Source organism: Myxine glutinosa, chromosome 3 (assembly GCF_964187855.1).
Source record: "Myxine glutinosa chromosome 3, kmMyxGlut1.1, whole genome shotgun sequence".
Taxonomy (NCBI): Eukaryota; Metazoa; Chordata; class Myxini; order Myxiniformes; family Myxinidae; genus Myxine; species Myxine glutinosa.
Genome location: NC_136263.1, coordinates 189,987,382 through 190,005,758, shown reverse-complemented (window position 1 = coordinate 190,005,758; position 18,377 = coordinate 189,987,382).

The following is an 18,377-nucleotide window of genomic DNA, read 5'->3' as shown; positions in this document are numbered from 1 at the left end:
CAGATATGGGATTTGCATCCATCCATATCCGCTTGTAAATATTCCCCTATTTCCTCAATACTTCCCAACTATCCCCAATCCCCCATTCCCTAGTCCCATTTTCTGTAAACAACACTCTGTAGACCCGACCTCCCCCTATTTCCCCCATTAAATGTCGTGCCCAGGTTCACCGCATCTCATGTAAGACAACTATAGGACATCTATAGGACAGCTAGTTATTCTTAGTCTATGTCAGTTAAGGACTCGTTTCCATTAATTCTGACCCTTCGTTGCACCAGAATGTGATTGTATGGCACCGTTAGGAAGTTTAGGACCTCCCAATACCTCCCCGCAGCTCTTCCTCACAGTTCAACAACAACAACAACAACGAGCGCAGGAAGTGCGCGTCCTCACTCCGGCTTGGTTGGTAGGGGGTGTTGGGAGGGCACCAGGCCTTCCCAACGAGCCGCCATCAAACATGTGCTCGACGGGGTTACCAAATAGGGGCTCCCTGTCAGCTCCTCGTCAAGGGCGGAGCCCGGTAACCCCCGCACCCAATGGAAGCGGCGGACCGGCCCCAGTGGGGCGGAACCAACCAGCCGAGGGCGTGTCACTCCCTGCTGAGCATGCGCAGTGAGGGGGAGGTGACGTCAGATGCGCGCTGAGCTTGAAGCAAGAAAGACGTCCCCTCCGAGCGCTGTGAGACCTCCCCGCATCTTCTGGACCGTGCTTTATCCTGTCCCCGAGCCAAGGTGCACCTTGTGCTATCGACCTACCTGTCCCTTCCTGCCATCAATCCCTGTGTAAGTCTGCTTTGTTCCGTTTGTCTGTGGTCTGTCTGGGCTAAGATAAGACGGTAATTAAGTGCCCGTCTCTTCTGTGTCTTTACCTCACTGCCTTGTAATCTACCCCTTTTCTCCACCACTGTAATTATACCCTCCTCCGGAGGTGTTGAGAACTGTACCCCTTGCGTCGTTTCCTCTTTCCCAGTCGTCGTGTCCTTTCTATCATTGATTTGGCATAGCGCGATTTGGCCAACGTCTGGGTGAATCGGGTGAGTTGGGGAAGAATCGGGGGAACTGTTCGGTCGCGGTAATACCAACCGCTCGGTAAATAACATCTAAACCACGTCCGTAACAATATGCTAATGATGACATCATAATTCGACAAGTATAAAACTTCATCCGATCAAGATAAAATTTATTGAGCATCATTTAGGGATAAAACGGTGGAGAAATGCCTACAAGGCACCTACAGTGTGTCTTTAGTAAGATATGACTAACTTCCCTGAAAATGTCTGCTGCTCTTCTTCTGCTCCAATCGGCTCTTCTGATCATGTGCTTGTTAAAGTGGACATCTCTCTGACCATTCTCAGAGAGCCTCCTCAGCGTCGACGAGTCTGGCATTTCATTCAGGCCAACTGGCACGGTCTTCAAGCAGCCATCAATCATCTGGACTGGTCTCCCATCTCGACTGCCTCTGACATAAATTCTTCCTGGGAATTCTTCCAAAGCAAACTGCTCTCTCTCATGCACAGATTTATCCCATCTCGTCTTCTGTTGTCATACCCTTCCTCCCGTCCATGGTACACGGAATCTTGTGGTGAGGCTATTGCCCAGAAACAACTTGCTTTCGTCTCCTGGAAAGCAAATCCAACGGAAGGAAATCTCATTTCCTTTCACAAAGCCCGAAACAAGTGTGTGTCCACCCTCAGGAGAGCCAGGAAACAATATCTCTCCGTTCTCAGGACCGAACTCTCTTATCTGTCTCCCTCTTCCAAATCCTGGTGGCGTCTGGTCAAATCTGTTTCTGGTGTTTGTTCCCCCTCCATCCCCTCCCTCACTTCAAATGGCCACACGGCTGACTCCGCACGTGAAAAAGCTGAATGCCTCAACTCTGTGTTTGCCTCCAAATCTTGTGTCCCAAACCCATCCCTCTCTGTACCCATCGTACCCAGTCGTACCCAGCTGCTCCTGGACTATGTGTCCTTTCCTCCTGACAAGGTGGAAAAGTTACTGTCAACCCTCGACTCGGATTCTGCAACTGGACCTGACGGCATCAGCCCACGGGTCCTAAAATCCTGTTCTTCCGCTCTTTCACTCCCTCTCTCTGTTCTCTTCACCTTCTCTTTTGCTCAAGGTCATCTTCCATCTGCTTGGGAAATCTGCCAACATCACCGCTTTGCACAAAAAGGTGCAAAAACAGATCCCAGCAACTACAGACCAATCAGCCTTCTCCCAATTATCAGCAAAGTCATGGAATCCATCATTGCTTCAGATATGAAATCTTTCCTCTTCTCCAATGGCTTGATCTCTGATCATCAATTTGGTTTCATTCCTGGTCACTCTACTCTGGACATGCTGCTTCTGCTTTCTCAACAATGGATGGAGGTCCTCAATGCCAAACAAGAAATTAGAGCAGTCTCCCTTGACATATCACGTGCCTTCGATACGGTCTGGCACCCCGCTCTGCTCACCAAACTCTCCTCTTTTGGTATCCATGGAAATCTCCACGCATGGCTGGCGGACTTCCTCTCTAGTCGTAGTCAACGTGTGGCCCTGAATGTGTTTCTCTCATCTCCTCTTCCTGTTCAGGCTGGAGTTCCACAAGGCAGTGTTCTGGGCCCTGTGCTTTTTCTGGTCTTCATCAATGATCTCTCTGACTCTCTTGAAAATCCTCTGTATCTCTTTGCTGATGACTACTCTCTGTCGCTCCATTCTTCATCCCTCAGATCGGCAGTCTGCAGCCTCCTCACTCTCTGCAGACCTGGACAAAATCACAGACTGGGCAAACAAGTGGAACATGTCTTTCAATCCTGACAAATCTCACACTCTTACGATGTCTCTCCGAAAAGACCGACTGGACAACCCTCCCATCCACTTTCTGAATAATCCTCTCCAAGAAGTTCTGTCACTCAAGCTTTTGGGTCTCACTATCTGCCATGATCTTTCCTGGGAAAACCACATTTCAAATCTGGCCTCCAAAGCCAGTCGCTGACTGGGCATCCTCCGTCGTGCGAAGTCCTTCCTTGGCACACCTGAGCTCCTCACCACATACAAGGCTTTCATCCGCAGCTCAATGGAATACTGCTCTCCCCTCTGGGCTGGTGCTCCTGCCTCACACCTAGCTCGTCTTCACGCTGTTGAAACCAAAGCATTCAGAATCATTGGAATCTCCCGCGATGAAGCTAACTCCAAGGGCCTCTCACTCACTCACCGCAGGCAGGTTGGTGGTCTTTCCGTCTTCTACCGACTCCTCTCTGGCCTTGCCCCCCCCAGCTCTCTCTGGGCTCTTTCCCGCAAATATTCCTACAGGTCGCACAAGATCTGCCTGCAACCCTCTTATGGTCAAACTGCCAAAATCAAGACTCTCTGCTCACCTTCACTCCTTCATTCCTCTTTTCTCCCACCTCTGGAACAAACTCCCTCACTCTCTTCAATCCCACTCCACCCTCCAGGTCTTTAACACAACTGTTCACCACCATCTCTTATCTTCCCCCATGCAAAACCTTGATCTTTTCTACCCCCGCTAATTTCACCCCAATTCCACTTTTTTGAAATACCAACTTCTGTCCTGGAAGTCCTTGGTGTCCTTGTGTTTTATACTTCTCCCCTCCACCCCCCACCCCCCACCCCCTTCCCACGCCTCCTCCCCCCAAGCCCTCTCCCTTCCACACATCTCCCTGCTCTCAAATGTTGTGTTTGTGTGCTTCCCCATCTCTCCCCATCTTGTTTTCCGCTCCCTCTTTTTATATATTTTGTTTGTCTGGTTGATTTGTTTGTGAAGTAAATGTTAGCTCTTTCATGAGCCTCGATTCAGTATACAAAAAAAAGGAAAAAAAAAAAGGATGCCATCATCGGTCACGTGGTTCAGCCGCAATATTTGTTTTTAACACAAAAGCCCTAAAAACCACTGAAAACACATCCTGGCGAGGGTCTGTAATCTGATTGCTCTTTCTTGTTTCTCTATGTTTTGGCTGATTTTCTATCTTTTCTGTCCAATCTTATTTCCACGAATAGAGAAACAGGTCGCATTTTATCAACCGCGAATACACGGAATAGCAGGGTCAGACAGTATTTTCAAATCTATACCAGTCACATGTTCAGTACAGTATTGTAAGATTGTAAGAAGATCACATCGGTTCTCCGTCTATCGGTTTACAGGAAGAGTTCCGCAGATTAATTTGGCATTCAAGTTGCTATTCTGACTTCACCCATCGACTCCATATTCAGAGCTTGAGGCATCACTGTGTAGACATCAGTACTTGTTGGGTGCAGGTCTAAGTCAAACGACTGGTCATGATTCAGGGGTGCAGTCAAAATCTACAAGGTCCTCACATGCACCGATAGATTGGGGTTCTGTCTGTCAAGATTGTATGTTCTTTCACGGTGAAAAAAAAATCCAAACTCCACAATGTTCAAATGATGGACACATTTGATAAGATACTGGAAATGGCCCAGAAAGACTGCGTTTTGTGTGACAAACTCTCAGGTGTGAATTATCTCATCACTGCAGAGAAGTACCATGGCTGACATGCTTCAACAATGCCATGGATCGTTGTGAGCACAGCCCTTAACAACTAGATATTGTTGCGGATCGCGGGTCTGTCGATGTACTAAGGGGGGGGGGGGGGGGGGTTATGACCCCGTTTCCCCTCAGAACCCGAGTCCACAGGCCACGACTAAGCTCGTGGTCGACGGGTTGCGAAGCAACTTCAATCGCCAGTCTCCCAGCTACACGTCAAAGGGTTGCTGGTCACTAAACCCCAATACCTTAGAGACACGCGGACAGAAAGTCCGGGTATTGAATCCTCGCGTTCCCACACCCTATGGTGTGCCGAGCGGATCGCACGGTGTGGGCCACGACGTTATCTTCCATGATTCATGGGCCTGATTGATGAGTCAAATTCGGTTTCGGACGATGCTAGGCCAATGAAGGAAAAGACGTTACGAACAGGTTTGAAAAGAACAAAATGTACAGCCTTTTATTTCCAAGGCACAGAAAAAGACGAGGCAGTCTTAAAAATCCTTACCTAACCTGATCCCAACAGGTGCCTTCATACACACACACACACACACACACACACACACACACACACACACACACACACACACACACACACACACACACACACACACACACACACACACACACACACACACACACACACACACACACACACACACACACACACACACACACACACGTTATTTTTGTATCAGGAAACATGCAGACGATGACTTGGTCTGGCAGTTCCCGTGCGCAGCTCACGGCCGTTCAGGACACGCAGCTTGAAGGTCCGAACAAACGACGATCCAGCATGGATTAATTTCAGCGCAGGAAGGACAAACCAGCATGTCGGACAGCCAGCTTCAATATGAACGCCAAGAGAGAGCTCGAATGACGATGGGCACGGACCTTTATCGGGTGGAATGTTCGTCTAGGTTCCACGGCCACCCATTGGCCGAGGTTGGTCACGTGCGGTCATTCAGCCCTGCCTCCCTCTCGGAGGTTTCATTCGGGGAGGTTTTACAACCCACCATTGGTCGCCTGCCGGTGACGTGTCCACGTCCCCTCATTGGGTCGCTTGTTGGTCACATGGCCAGTTCTTTTAGCCACGCCTTCCTGCACATGAAAACGTCTTCCCTCAACCACACGGAGGTGTGAACTCCTGCCTAACTCAACGCATATTAGTGTGGATTACTAAACATTGGGAGGGGAACTAATCTTTACATTTAATAAGAAATAACGAACTACTGCAGGCTACATGTTGTCATGTAATTAACTACAGGGGGTTTGCCTTTATTGCAAAACCGCAACAATATTAATCTGGGAACATAGAGAAGCAACAAATTCAAGGACAGGGTAAAGAGAGTTATTGGTGATCAGGTCCAATTTGCGAGGCCCCTAAATCACCAAGAATCTTTCAATCTAATCCCTTCGTTCAGTACAAGTTGATGTTGCAGTGAAATAATTCCTCAAAGTGAGCGACACTGTGGAAGGTTTTAACGTTCTCCCAGTGACCCACTTGACTCCAGAAGACGATGATCCCAACATGGAAATTCTGAGCTGGATGTGGCATCTCAGTAAAGGTGCATACTGATATCAGGATCACTCCCGGGCGCAATTTCATTGGAGGTATTGACTTGGGAGCTCTCAGAAAGGGCAGTATCCGACGACCTGTTTTTGCGATTACAGATTTTGTGTTCAGATGAGATCAATCCATGTTGAAAACTAGATTGGCACTTGGTCGAGAGCATACCTCCACCAGGTTGAAGAGTTTATGTTTTGTATGCACTGATAGGCTGGATCTGTATTCAGACCTGATCCAAAATCTAATCAGCTTGTTCTTGTCGCCTAACCAACTCATCCACCTAGTTTTGGCACAAATTGTCAACAAGATTTTAAAATATCGTGCGAAATATCGTTTTTAGCCCCATCAGTCAATGGTGAAGAATCACTTAAAAATTCTCTGATCTGGATTCGAATCTTCACCAAAATTGAATCAATTCTTTATTGTCCACACCCAACCTCTCCACCAAGTATTGTCTGAATCCATCCACAACTTTTTGAGATATTGTACGATATACAGTTTTGTGCCCTATCTCTCAATGGTGACGAACCACTTCAAAAATCCTCAGATCGGATCTTCACCAAAATCTTATCAAAACCTTGTCACATACCCAACCTCTCCACCAAATTTCGTCCGAATCCGTCAACAACTTTTTGAGATATCCTGATCACAAACAGACAGACAGGGCTGAAAGCATAACCTCCATCCACCTTCAGTAGCAGAGGTAATGAAGATGCCTCTATTGTCCCAAGGACAAACGCTTCCACATGAAACTGCTAAGCATTGCTCAGAACATCGTCTTCCTTGCGAATAGAAGATGGAACAAACCACCAAAGCAAATTGTCTTGCTTTAAGTGTGCACCAAGTGACATGTTCCAAAGAGTTGAGAAGTTATTGTATGCTGCAGACACTGCAAGCTAAGATCTCCATATGGATACATCTGTAGCACTCGACGTTGCGATGTTATGCTGCACAAGGGAATGTGGTGATTCCCTTGAAATTAATGCAGAAAAGGTTGCCATGGTACATTTGTTGTGCGAATGACAACATCAATATCATCAAGGATATGACAACCGTGCGAATGACAACCGCCCCATCCTTCCCTTTCTCCGAGCTATTCTGAAATCTCTGACACACCTTCAACAGCTCTCCCTACCTCTTCCACCTCTTCCACATCTTACCCTACCCCTCCTCCCCCCTGTTCTGTATCCGATGCTCCCCCTTCCTCTTCATTAACGGTATGGACCTCAAACATCCGGGGCCTTCGTTCAAACTTAACTGATCTCTCCATACAGGTTGCTTCTGTCAAACCAGACGTGATCTGCTTAACAGAAACTTTCCTCCTTCATGATGTCTCTGATTCCTTAGTATCTCTCCCGGGTTACTCCCTCCTCCGGTATGATAGACCTGAGCCTCGTCCTGGAGGTGGGGTTGCTATCTTTATCAAAAACTCTCTTCCTCACTCGCCCTGCACTGCACTCTCTCCACCTCACCCCCAGGAATACCTCTGGCTACGGCTTCCCCTTCGCTCCTACCTCTTGTTCATATGTGTGTTGTACCGTCTAACAAACAGTGATGACTCCATCTACATCTCGCTGTCTGATAATATGGACCAACTTCTATCTACTCATCCCAACTCTCTCTTCCTCATATGTGGTGATTTCAATTGTCACCATGCCAGTTGGCTGGGTGTGGGTACCTCTCTCACCAGCCATGGGTCCTCAGCAAAGGACTTCTGCGACTCACTGGGACTGACACAATCTGTCAATTTCCCGACCCGGATCTCAGTCAACGGAGCATCTTCTCTTCTGGACTTGGTTATGACTAACTTCCCTGAAAATGTCTGCTGCTCTTCTTCTGCTCCAATCGGATCATCTGATCATGTCCTTGTTGAAGTGGATATCTCTCTGATCATTCTCATGGAGCCTGCTCAGCGTCGACGAGTCTGGCATTTCACTCAGGCCAAATGGCACGGTCTTCAAGCAGCCATCAATCATCTGGACTGGTCTCCCATCTCTACCACCTCTGACATCAACTCATCCTGGGAATTCTTCCAAAGTAAATTGCTCTCTCTCATGCACAGATTCATCCCATCTCGTCTTCAGTTGTCATACCCTTCCTCCCGTCCATGGTACACGGAATCTTGTGGTGAGGCTGTTGCCCAGAAACAACTTGCCTTCGTCTCCTGGAAAGCAAATCCAACGGAAGGAAATCTCATTTCCTTTCACAAAGCCCAAAACAAGTGTGTCCACCCTCAGGAGAGCCAGGAAACAATATCTCTCGGTTCTCAACACCGAACTCTCTTATCTGTCTCCCTCTTCCAAATCCTGGTGGCGTCTGGTCAAATCTGTTTCTGGTGTTTGTTCCCCCTCCATCCCCTCCCTTACCTCAAACGACTACACAGCTGACTCTGCGCGTGAAAAAGATGAATGCCTCAACTCTGTGTTTGCCTCTAAATATTGTGTCCCAAACCCATCCCTCTCTGTACCCACCATACCCAGCTGCTCCTGGACTCCGTGTCCTTTCCTCCTGACAAGGTGGAAACGTTTCTGTCAACCCTCGACTCTGATTCTGCAACTGGACCTGACGGCATCAGCCCACGGGTCCTAAAATCATGTTCTTCCGCTCTTTCACTCCCTCTCTCTATTCTCTTCACCCTCTCTTTTGCTCAAGGTCAACTGCCATCTGCTTGGAAATCAGCAAACATCACCGCTTTGCACAAAAAAGGTGCAAAAACAGATCCTAGCAACTACAGACCAATCAGCCTTCTCCCAATTATCAGCAAAGTTATGGAATCCATCATTGCTTCGGATATGAAATCTTTCCTCTTCTCCAATGGCTTGATCTCTGATCATCAATTTGGTTTCAGACCAGGTCACTCTACTCTGGACATACTGCTTCTGCTGTCTCAACAATGGATGGAGGTTCTCAATGCCAAACAGGAAATTAGAGCTGTCTCCCTCGACATATCACGTGCCTTCGATACGGTCTGGCACCCCGCTCTGCTCACCAAACTCTCCTCCTTTGGTATCCATGGAAATATCCACGCATGGCTGGCGGACTTCCTCTCTAGTCGTCGTCGTCAACGTGTGGCCCTGAATGGGTTTCTCTCATCTACTCTTCCTGTTCAGGCTGGAGTTCCCCAAGGCAGTGTTCTGGGCCCTGTGCTTTTTCTGGTCTTCATCAATGATCTCTCTGACTCTCTTGAAAATCCTCTCTATCTCTTTGCTGATGACTCCACTCCCTGCCGCTCCATTCCTCATCCCTCAGATCGGCAGTCCACAGCCACCTCACTCTGCAGACCTGGACAAAATCACAGACTGGGCAAACAAGTGGAACATGCCTTTCAATCCTGACAAATCTCACACTCTTACGATGTCTCTCCGAAAAGACTGACTGGACAACCCTCCCATCTACTTTCTGAATAATCCTCTCCAAGAAGTTCTGTCACTCAAGCTTTTGGGTCTCACTATCTGCCATGATCTTTCCTGGGAAAACCACATTTCCAAGCTGGCCTCCAAAGCCAGTCGCCGACTGGGCATCCTCCGTCGTGCGAAGTCCTTCCTTGGCACACCTGAGCTCCTCACCACATACAAGGCTTTCATCCGCAGCTCAATGGAGTACTGCTCTCCCCTCTGGGCTGGTGCTCCTGCCTCAACACCTAGCTCGTCTTCATGCTGTTGAATCCAAAGCGTTCAGAATCATTGGAATCTCCCGCGATGACGCTATCTCCGAGGGCCTTTCACTTAATCACCGCAGGCAGGTTGGTGGTCTTTCCGTCTTCTACCGACTCCTCTCCGGCCTTGCTCCCCCAGCTCTCTCTGGGCTCTGTCCCCCAAATATTCCTGCAGGCCGCACAAGATCTGCCTGCAACCCTCTTATGGTTAAACTGTCAAAATCAAGACTCTCTGCTCACCTTCACTCCTTCATTCCTCTTTTCTCCCGCCTCTGGAACAAACTCCCTCACTCTCTTCAATCCCACTCCTCCCTCCAGGTCTTTAAAACGGCTGTTCACCACCATCTCTTATCTTCCCCAATCCAAAACCTTGATCTTTTCTACCCCCGCTAATTTCACCCCAAATCCACTTTTTTGAGGTGACTTTTGACTTATTTCCTGGAAGTCCTTGGTGTCCTTGCGTTTTATACCTATCCTGCCTCCCCCCAGGCCCTCTCCCTCCAAAAACATCTCCCGATGTCCCTGCTCTCAAATGTTGTTTGTGTGCTTCCTCCCCTTCTCTCCCCATCTTGTCGACCGCTCCCCTTTTTATATACTTTGTTTGCTTGTTTGTTTGTTTGATAAATGTTAGCTCTTTCACGAGCCTCGACTCTGTATACAAAAAAAAGAAGGAAAAAAAAGGAGACGCAAGATGGCAAAGGAACCATCAAGGAGATAGCATCTTATCTCAGAAATGTACGAAATGAAAGTCACAATTACATCCAACTTAAGAAAAGGCAAACTCACTCCCTCCCTCAAAATAACTCCTCTTCCCCCCAAATATTGTCATAAAATTAGGACTACAGATATTGGCTCCAGCAAACCAGAGCCTATATTTTCCAGTGAAGTGAAGATGGAATCGTATAAATCATATGATGATCAGACCACCACAGCAGAAGCCACGGATTTGATTGGGATATTGGCGAAAGCACGTGAAAGGAAGACAAGCTCAGTATTGAGAAACAGGTTCCAGCATGGAGTGGATTCAACGAGAAGGTATCCCAATCGAATCTGCTGAAGACAACAGTTGGTCATTTACCAATCATCAACGTGCCTGAGCATCATTTTGACATAATTTGGACAGTTGCTTCAAAACTACGAAGATGTCTGAGAACTTGGGTCAATTTATGACAGCTATCACATACTATGAGAGGAAAATTGAGGAACAGGGTCACAGGAGCTCATAAACTCATCCTTTGGCCGTTATTCATTCAATGGGCCTCGGACAATCACACATCCGTCTCCGCTGAAGTCGAGAAGTTTGGCTGGTGACCTCGTCAGAGGATTCAACAGAAACAGTGAGTCCATGATTGAAGATCCTGGCTGCATTTCCACCATGAGAACAAAAGCTTCCACAGAGTGGCCACAAAAGTCCCAATGCATGGTTACAATTTATCTGTATGCTCCCCTCCATTCTCTGCACAAATTTGAATTTTTCTCCATGTTCTTCTGGACATCTTCCATGTTGAGGGTTGGAGGTCATAAAAGCGCCCCTGACAGCTGTTTTGAGGTCTTCAACTGTTGTTAGGCAGAGATGAGAAATTTGCTCTTTCACAATGCCCCAAAGTGAGTCATCACATGTTGTTAAGTCCGGACTTCGTGGAGGCCACACTATCTCAGATCCACGTCCAATCCATTGTCCACTGAACTTGTCGAGATATTCTCTAACGACAACAACAAAACAACAACAACAGGAATTTAAAGGCCATTTTCCCTGCTGGAGCGGGGGTGGGGCCCATGACACCTTGTAGGCCCCATGACAATATTCTCCATTTTGCCCTATTTTCTGCATCTCCCCTTGTTAACCCCCTTGCCCACATTTCTTCTTCCACCACCTTTAGCCAAGTCGTTCTCGGTCTTCCATGTCCTCTCCTTCCTTCTACATTCATTTCCGTCACTCTTTTCAACCAGTCACTTTCATCCTTCCTCAACACATGACCAAACCATCTCAACCTGTTTCTCTTCACAGCATCCATCACAGGCTCGATTCTCATCATCTTTCACAATTCATCATTTGTCTTCCTCTCTCTCAACGATACTCCACACATCCACTGAACTATTCGCATTTCCACCCTTCGTTGCTGCTCTATGTTCATTACCCGTCTCGCTCCCGTAAATCATAACACTTCTCACACATGCAGCATACACCTTTCCCTTCAGCTTCAACGACACTCCCCTCCTCATCAGCACGCCACTCAATTCCCGAAACTTCTTCCATGCACATCTCACTCTAGTAACTTGTGCCGAGACTGATCCACCTTCTCCATTCAGCATGTCTCCTAGGTAGCAAAATGTTTTCACACCTTCCAGCTTCACGTCGTGTCCAAGATCCAACTCAACATTTCCTCCATCTGCAGCTCCCTCCATGCACCCCTTACATTTGAATGTCGCTGCCACACTGGTTAATGACCCTCTCAGACCACTACATTTTTGATGAACCCACTCAGCGCACATTGTACATTGAATGGAGTTCACTCCGACACCCTTCCTGCAGAAAGCACATGGCCACTTCCCAGTTCTTTCCACCTCACCACATGCTTTACCACTTGCCATCACCTTCGTCTTTCTGATATTCACCTTCAGACCTTTTGTCTCCATACATTCCTTCCACTTGTTCATCTTCTCCTTCAGTCCATCCATACTTTCTGCAATCAACACCAGATCATCTGCATACAACAACTCCCACGGTAAACACTCCTTTACATTCCGAGCCAGCACCTCCATCACAGCTACAAATAGTAGTGGACTTTGTACCGACCCCTGATCCACTCCCACCTTCACCTCAAACTCACCACTGTTCCCATCCTTCGTCCTTAGAGCTGTGCGCGCTCTCTCGTACATTGCCATCACTACTCTGATCAACCATTCCTCGACTCCTAACTTCCTCAATGCCCATGTCACTACTTCGCGTTGAAACCCTATTGAATGCTTTCTCCAGATCAACAAACCCAAGAAACAACTTCTTCCTCTTCTCCATGTACTTATCCTGCAACTGCCTTACAATAAAAAGCACATCTGGCGTTCCTCTTCCTGGCATAAATCCAAACTGCATTTTGTCGAGCTTCACTTTCTTCCTTATCCTCCTCTCCAACACCCTTTCCAATACCTTCATTCCATGCTCTAATAACTTTATCACTCCATACGAGCCACAGTCCAGAGGGTCACCTGTCCCCTTGTATAGAGGGACGAGGGTACTTAGTTTGCCAATCCACTGGAATGCGGCCTTCTTTCACCACCAGATTACAGATGTCATTCTCTTCACACCCCAACTTCCCGCTACCTTCAACATATCTCCCACAACTCCCATCGGCCCTCCCGCTTTTCTGCTCTTCATTGCTTTTATCACCACTTTTTTTTAATTTTTTTTTTTATTGCTTTTATCACTTCCTCAACTTCCTTCTCAGGTATCATCTGTGCCGGTCCTAAAACTGGGTTACTCTATGTTGCCATCCCATTCATTCTCTGCATTAAACAGCATTTCCATACATCTCTTCCATTAATTCCATCTGGGTCCACAACGATTTGTCCCATTCTCTAACTGTGAGAGCATAATGTGCTGGTGCACCATTGTTGCAGGATAACCATTTCCTCGAGACCTCTCTCACGCAGTTGTAGAACAAACCACGTCTGAAGCATGTTCAAATAAGCAGTGTGATTGACACTTGTATCGAAAAAAATATGGCCCCATCAAGTGATCTTCTGAAATTGCTGATTTGCTGTTAAATTGCTGGAGGATGCTGTTAAATTTACTCATAAAAATGAGGATTTTCTTTGCACCAAAAAATAAACATTCCTGGATCGATTGCCTAGGTAAATAGCACAGTCATACAAAAAAAAAAATACACGTCTTGATTTAATGGTGGGAAATCGCTGCAGAAGAGCCTTGCCCTAAATCAAGTCAAATCAAGAACACACCCTGTTGAAAAAGCCTTCTCTCTCCCATGCCCACATCATGTCGCACGTATGAGCTGGCGTATCGAACCTCTGCGAAAATCTTGTCCTTATGTCTTTAAAACTTGCTCCTTCTCACGCGCCCGTCAACCCAAACACAAGTAATCAGTCTCTCTTCTGTCTTACACTTGCTGGTGTCCGTCGTGCTGAAGCCGTACCTGGAAAACAAATAAGTAAGTGTAAGAGGACACACTATTATGCATAGGGACTTTGCAGCCACTCTGTACATTTGGTGAAGCAGGTTGATGCGGTCCAAGCCGACAATGCAACACTTTTGGAGGCAATACATGGAGCCCATTGCTATTTTGCTGATAGATCTGCCGGTTCACGCATGCATCCAGGGAATGGCAATTGGGAACTGCACCGTTCTACATCTGCAGAAATGCTTCAGGGTTCACTTTATATGATCATGTTAACTACACCCGCTGGAGGACAGTCCTCTTTGCCAAAATGAAGCAGCTTCAAACCACATCCCCAGACTAACAGCTACAGATTTGATACGGTGGAGGTTATATCCTTTAATTATCAAATGCTCATGAATTTGAGTTTGAGGTTTGCAGTTGCGGAACTATTTTGGCTTAGATTGCATGCAACTGTACAAAACGCTTTGAAGAGGCCACAACTTGACCTTTAATGATTATGTGCTTTGACCATGTTGACGTTTCTTTCAAATGTGCTATCCAAAGCCAGAGTATAACAATTAGACTGGCTGGAGTAGAATATGCAAAAATTTTAACTCGTTTTCATGTAAATTCACATCACCTATGGAACATTCAGGGGGGAAAAGTATGTTTTTGTCATTTTTAAACATTATTTGACCCAAAATATGTTTACATTATGTTTTCAGGTTGTCCGTCTGTCCATGATAGGTTTTCGTTACAGCGATAACTTGAGAACGGCTGAAGGGATCCGAGTCAAACTTGGTGCAGGTATCTATAATGAGGTAAAGATGAACCGATTAGATGTTGGGGTCATGAGGTCAAAGGTCACCTTGGGTAAAAATCCTGTTACCACGATAACTTGCGAACCAGTGATGGGATTCTGATCAAATTTGGTACAATTTATGTAAAGATGAACTGATTAGATTTTGGGGTCACAAGGTCAAAGGTCACGTTAGGTAAAAATCCTGTCACCGTGATAACTTGTGAACCAGTGATGGGATTCTGACCAAATTTGGTACAATTTATGTAAAGATGAACTGATTAGATTTTGGGGTCACAAGGTCAAAGGTCACGTTAGGTAAAAATCCTGTTACCACGATAACTTGCGAACCAGTGATGGGATTCTGACCAAATTTGGTACAATTTATGTAAAGATGAAATGATTAGATTTTGTGTCAAAGTCTAATAGTTTTATGTAATTGTTTCGTTTGACACATGACCTTTTGACCTCAAATTGACCCTTAAACTATTTGTCAAAGTGGCAACATGGTTTGTTGTGGATCATAGCTGATATGGAACAAAGTTATGATGGTGTACTGCTTCTACCCAGAGGGTTTAACCAACCCAATTTCTAGAGCCTTTTCTCAGATCTGCCTCCATACCAATTACCGGCCCTTAAACAACAGACTATTCCAGACTGTTCCCCATTCCACACAATCAGGAATTTACCGCTGCAATCTTCTTCAAGGTTGCCCTCGTTCGTGCGTACCATCAGATTCCAGTGGATCCAGGTGACATCCCGGAGACAGCAGTCACCATCCCCGTCCTGTTCGAATTCCTTTGGATGCCATTTGGCCAACGCAATGCCGCACAACCCTGTTAACGTTTTATGGATCAGGTGCTTCGTGAATACACTTAAGCTACGTGAATACAGATTATATTCTAATCACCAGCGCAAATGCAGAAGAACATCAGGAACACCGACATCTACTCTTCACCGCTTTGCAGGATTTTGACATCGTCTTCAATCCCACAAGGTGCATATTTGGCGTTGTGCAGTTTCCGCTTTCCTCTTCCCCTTCCATTGTGTCTGTGCTGATACAATGTGATTACATGAACCAGAAATAAAGCTCAATCAGCTCTCAAACGACGTCTTGGGTTTGGTCTGACAGTCCTATACGACAACGAGGTACAATCCTAACTGGCGCAGTGTGTACAGTGAGGACAGTGAGGTAGAGAAAAGTGTACACTGCACAGTGAGGGGGAGAGAGAAAAAGTGTGTTCACTGTACAGAGGGAGAGAAAAAGAGTGTACACTGTACAGTGAGGGAGAGAGAGAAAAAGTGTACACTGTACAGGGAGGGAGAGAGAGAAAAAGTGTACACTGTACAGTGAGGGGGAGAGAGAGAGAAAAAAAAAGTGTACACTGTACTGTGAGGGAGAGAGAGAGAGAGAGAGAGTGTGCACTGTACAGGGAGGAAGAGAGAAAAAGAGTACACTGTACAGGGAGGGAGAGAAAAAGAGTACACTGTACAGGAAGGTAGAGAAACAGTACACTGTACAGGGAGGGAGAGAGAGAGAAAAAGAGTGTACAGTGTACACTGTACTGTGAGGGAGAGAGAGAAAAAGTGTACACTGTACAGTGAGGGGGAGAGAGAGAGAGAAAAAAAGTGTACACTGTACTGTGAGGGAGAGAGAGAGAGTGAGTGTGCACTGTACAGGGAGGAAGAGAGAAAAAGAGTACACTGTACAGGGAGGGAGGGAAAAAGTACACTGTACAGGAAGGTAGAGAAACAGTACACTGTACAGGGAGGGAGAGAGAGAGAAAAAGAGTGTACACTGTACTGTGAGGGAGAGAGAGAAAAAGAGTACACTGTACAGTGAGGGAGAGAGAGAAAAAGTGTACACTGTACAGGGAGGGAGAGAAAAAGTGTACTGTACAGTGAGGGGGAGAGAGAGAGAAAAAAAGTGTACACTGTACTGTGAGGGAGAGAGAGAGAGAAAGTGTGCACTGTACAGGGAGGAAGAGAGAAAAAGAGTACACTGTACAGGGAGGGAGAGAAAAAGAGTACACTGCACAGGAAGGTAGAGAAAAAGAGTACACTGTACAGGAAGGCAGAGAGAAAAGAGTACACTGTACAGGAAGGTAGAGAAAGAGCACACTGTACAGGGAGGGAGAGAAAAAGAGTACACTGTACAGTGAGGGAGAGAAAACAGTACACTGTACAGAAAGGTAGAGAAAAAGAACACTGTACAGGGAGGTAGAGACTGGGTGCACAGGGAGGGAGAGGGAGAGACTGGGTGCACAGGGAGGGAGGGAGAGACTGGGTGCACAGGGAGGGAGGGAGAGACTGGGTGCACAGGGAGGGAGAGTGAGAGACTGGGTGCACAGGGAGGGAGGGAGGGAGAGACTGGGTGCACAGGGAGGGAGACGAGAGTGTGGAGGGATGCGAGCAAATGTTTTTTTGTTTTTTTTAAGTAGAAATCTTTTTCCTTCTGACTCTCCCATCACTCTTCCCACCCAGACTGTTCCAGAAGAGAGCGATCGTTTCCAGTTAAAAATAAATAAATAGACCAAAGTAAATTACTTTCCTGAAAATTAGAACAACGAATGTCCTAACAAAAAGTCAATGTACACAATAGAATGAAGAGCAAAGTCGATGGAACACAATCGCAGATTCCCATGCTTCCCACCTAAAGCAAAGTTGAAAGATCGCAAAATGTTTTATGACATTCTTTCCATTTTGACCGTTGAGTCAGGGGTCAAAACCCCCCCCCCCCCCCCCCCCCCCAAATCTTTAAATGTGTCATGCGCCCCTCAATGTCGATTGCATGTACTAAGTTTTATTAAAATAATGTTTCAAAAGTGCCCCAATTGCATTTTATCATTGACAGACAACATCGACTACAATAACTCTGCCCACCCCCACTCCCCCCCCCCACTCCCCCCCCCCCCTCACTCCCCGGCCGTCTTTGTCTTCTTCAGAAGAAGAACCACCTTTAGAGGACATTTTTCCCCACAGAGCAGGGGTGGCCTTTTTTCGGGCACCGTGGTCCCCTTTTTGAAGCAATGTTTTATGGCCGGATGCTCTTCCTGCCGCCAACCCTGTTAGTCGCCTCTTGCGACACACAGGGAATTACCAGTGAACTGGTACTCAATTTGCCGACCTCGGAAGGATGACAGGCTGAGTCAACCCCCCTGGTGTTAATTCAGCTATCGACCGGGATTCGAACCCAGGATCCCAAGCCAGCACCCTAACCACTAAGCTAACAACAGGCTCTTTGTCTTCTTCAGAGTTTGGCGATAATGCACTGTGTATAATGTTGTAGAATACCATCTTACGATAATTCACCAAATGTCCGTCTGTCGTGTCTGTCTGTTCCCAGGCACCGCAAAAACGGCTGAACCGACCGAAACAAAATTTTGGGTGGGTAATCCTGGTACCCGCTGGAGTAAAATAGTCTATATTGTTTTTCCATTTTTTCCAATTTTCCCAAACACGATAGATTTATTTACCGATATGAACAGTGATGTGGCTTTTATTGAAATTCTAAAGATAGTTTAGATTTTGATGATTTGCGTGTGATATGATTTAACGGATGTTTATATAAATCGTTTAAAATTAAAATAAAAGCCTTCAATTCCCGATATTTTGCCTTTTCATTTCCCAATTGAAGCCCCGCCCGTAGGGCGGGTACCTTTGCTAGTCATCCTAATCACAGCTTGCCAAAACTTTCCCAAAGCTCGTTTCCAATTACGTCAGGCCCAAACCTGATCA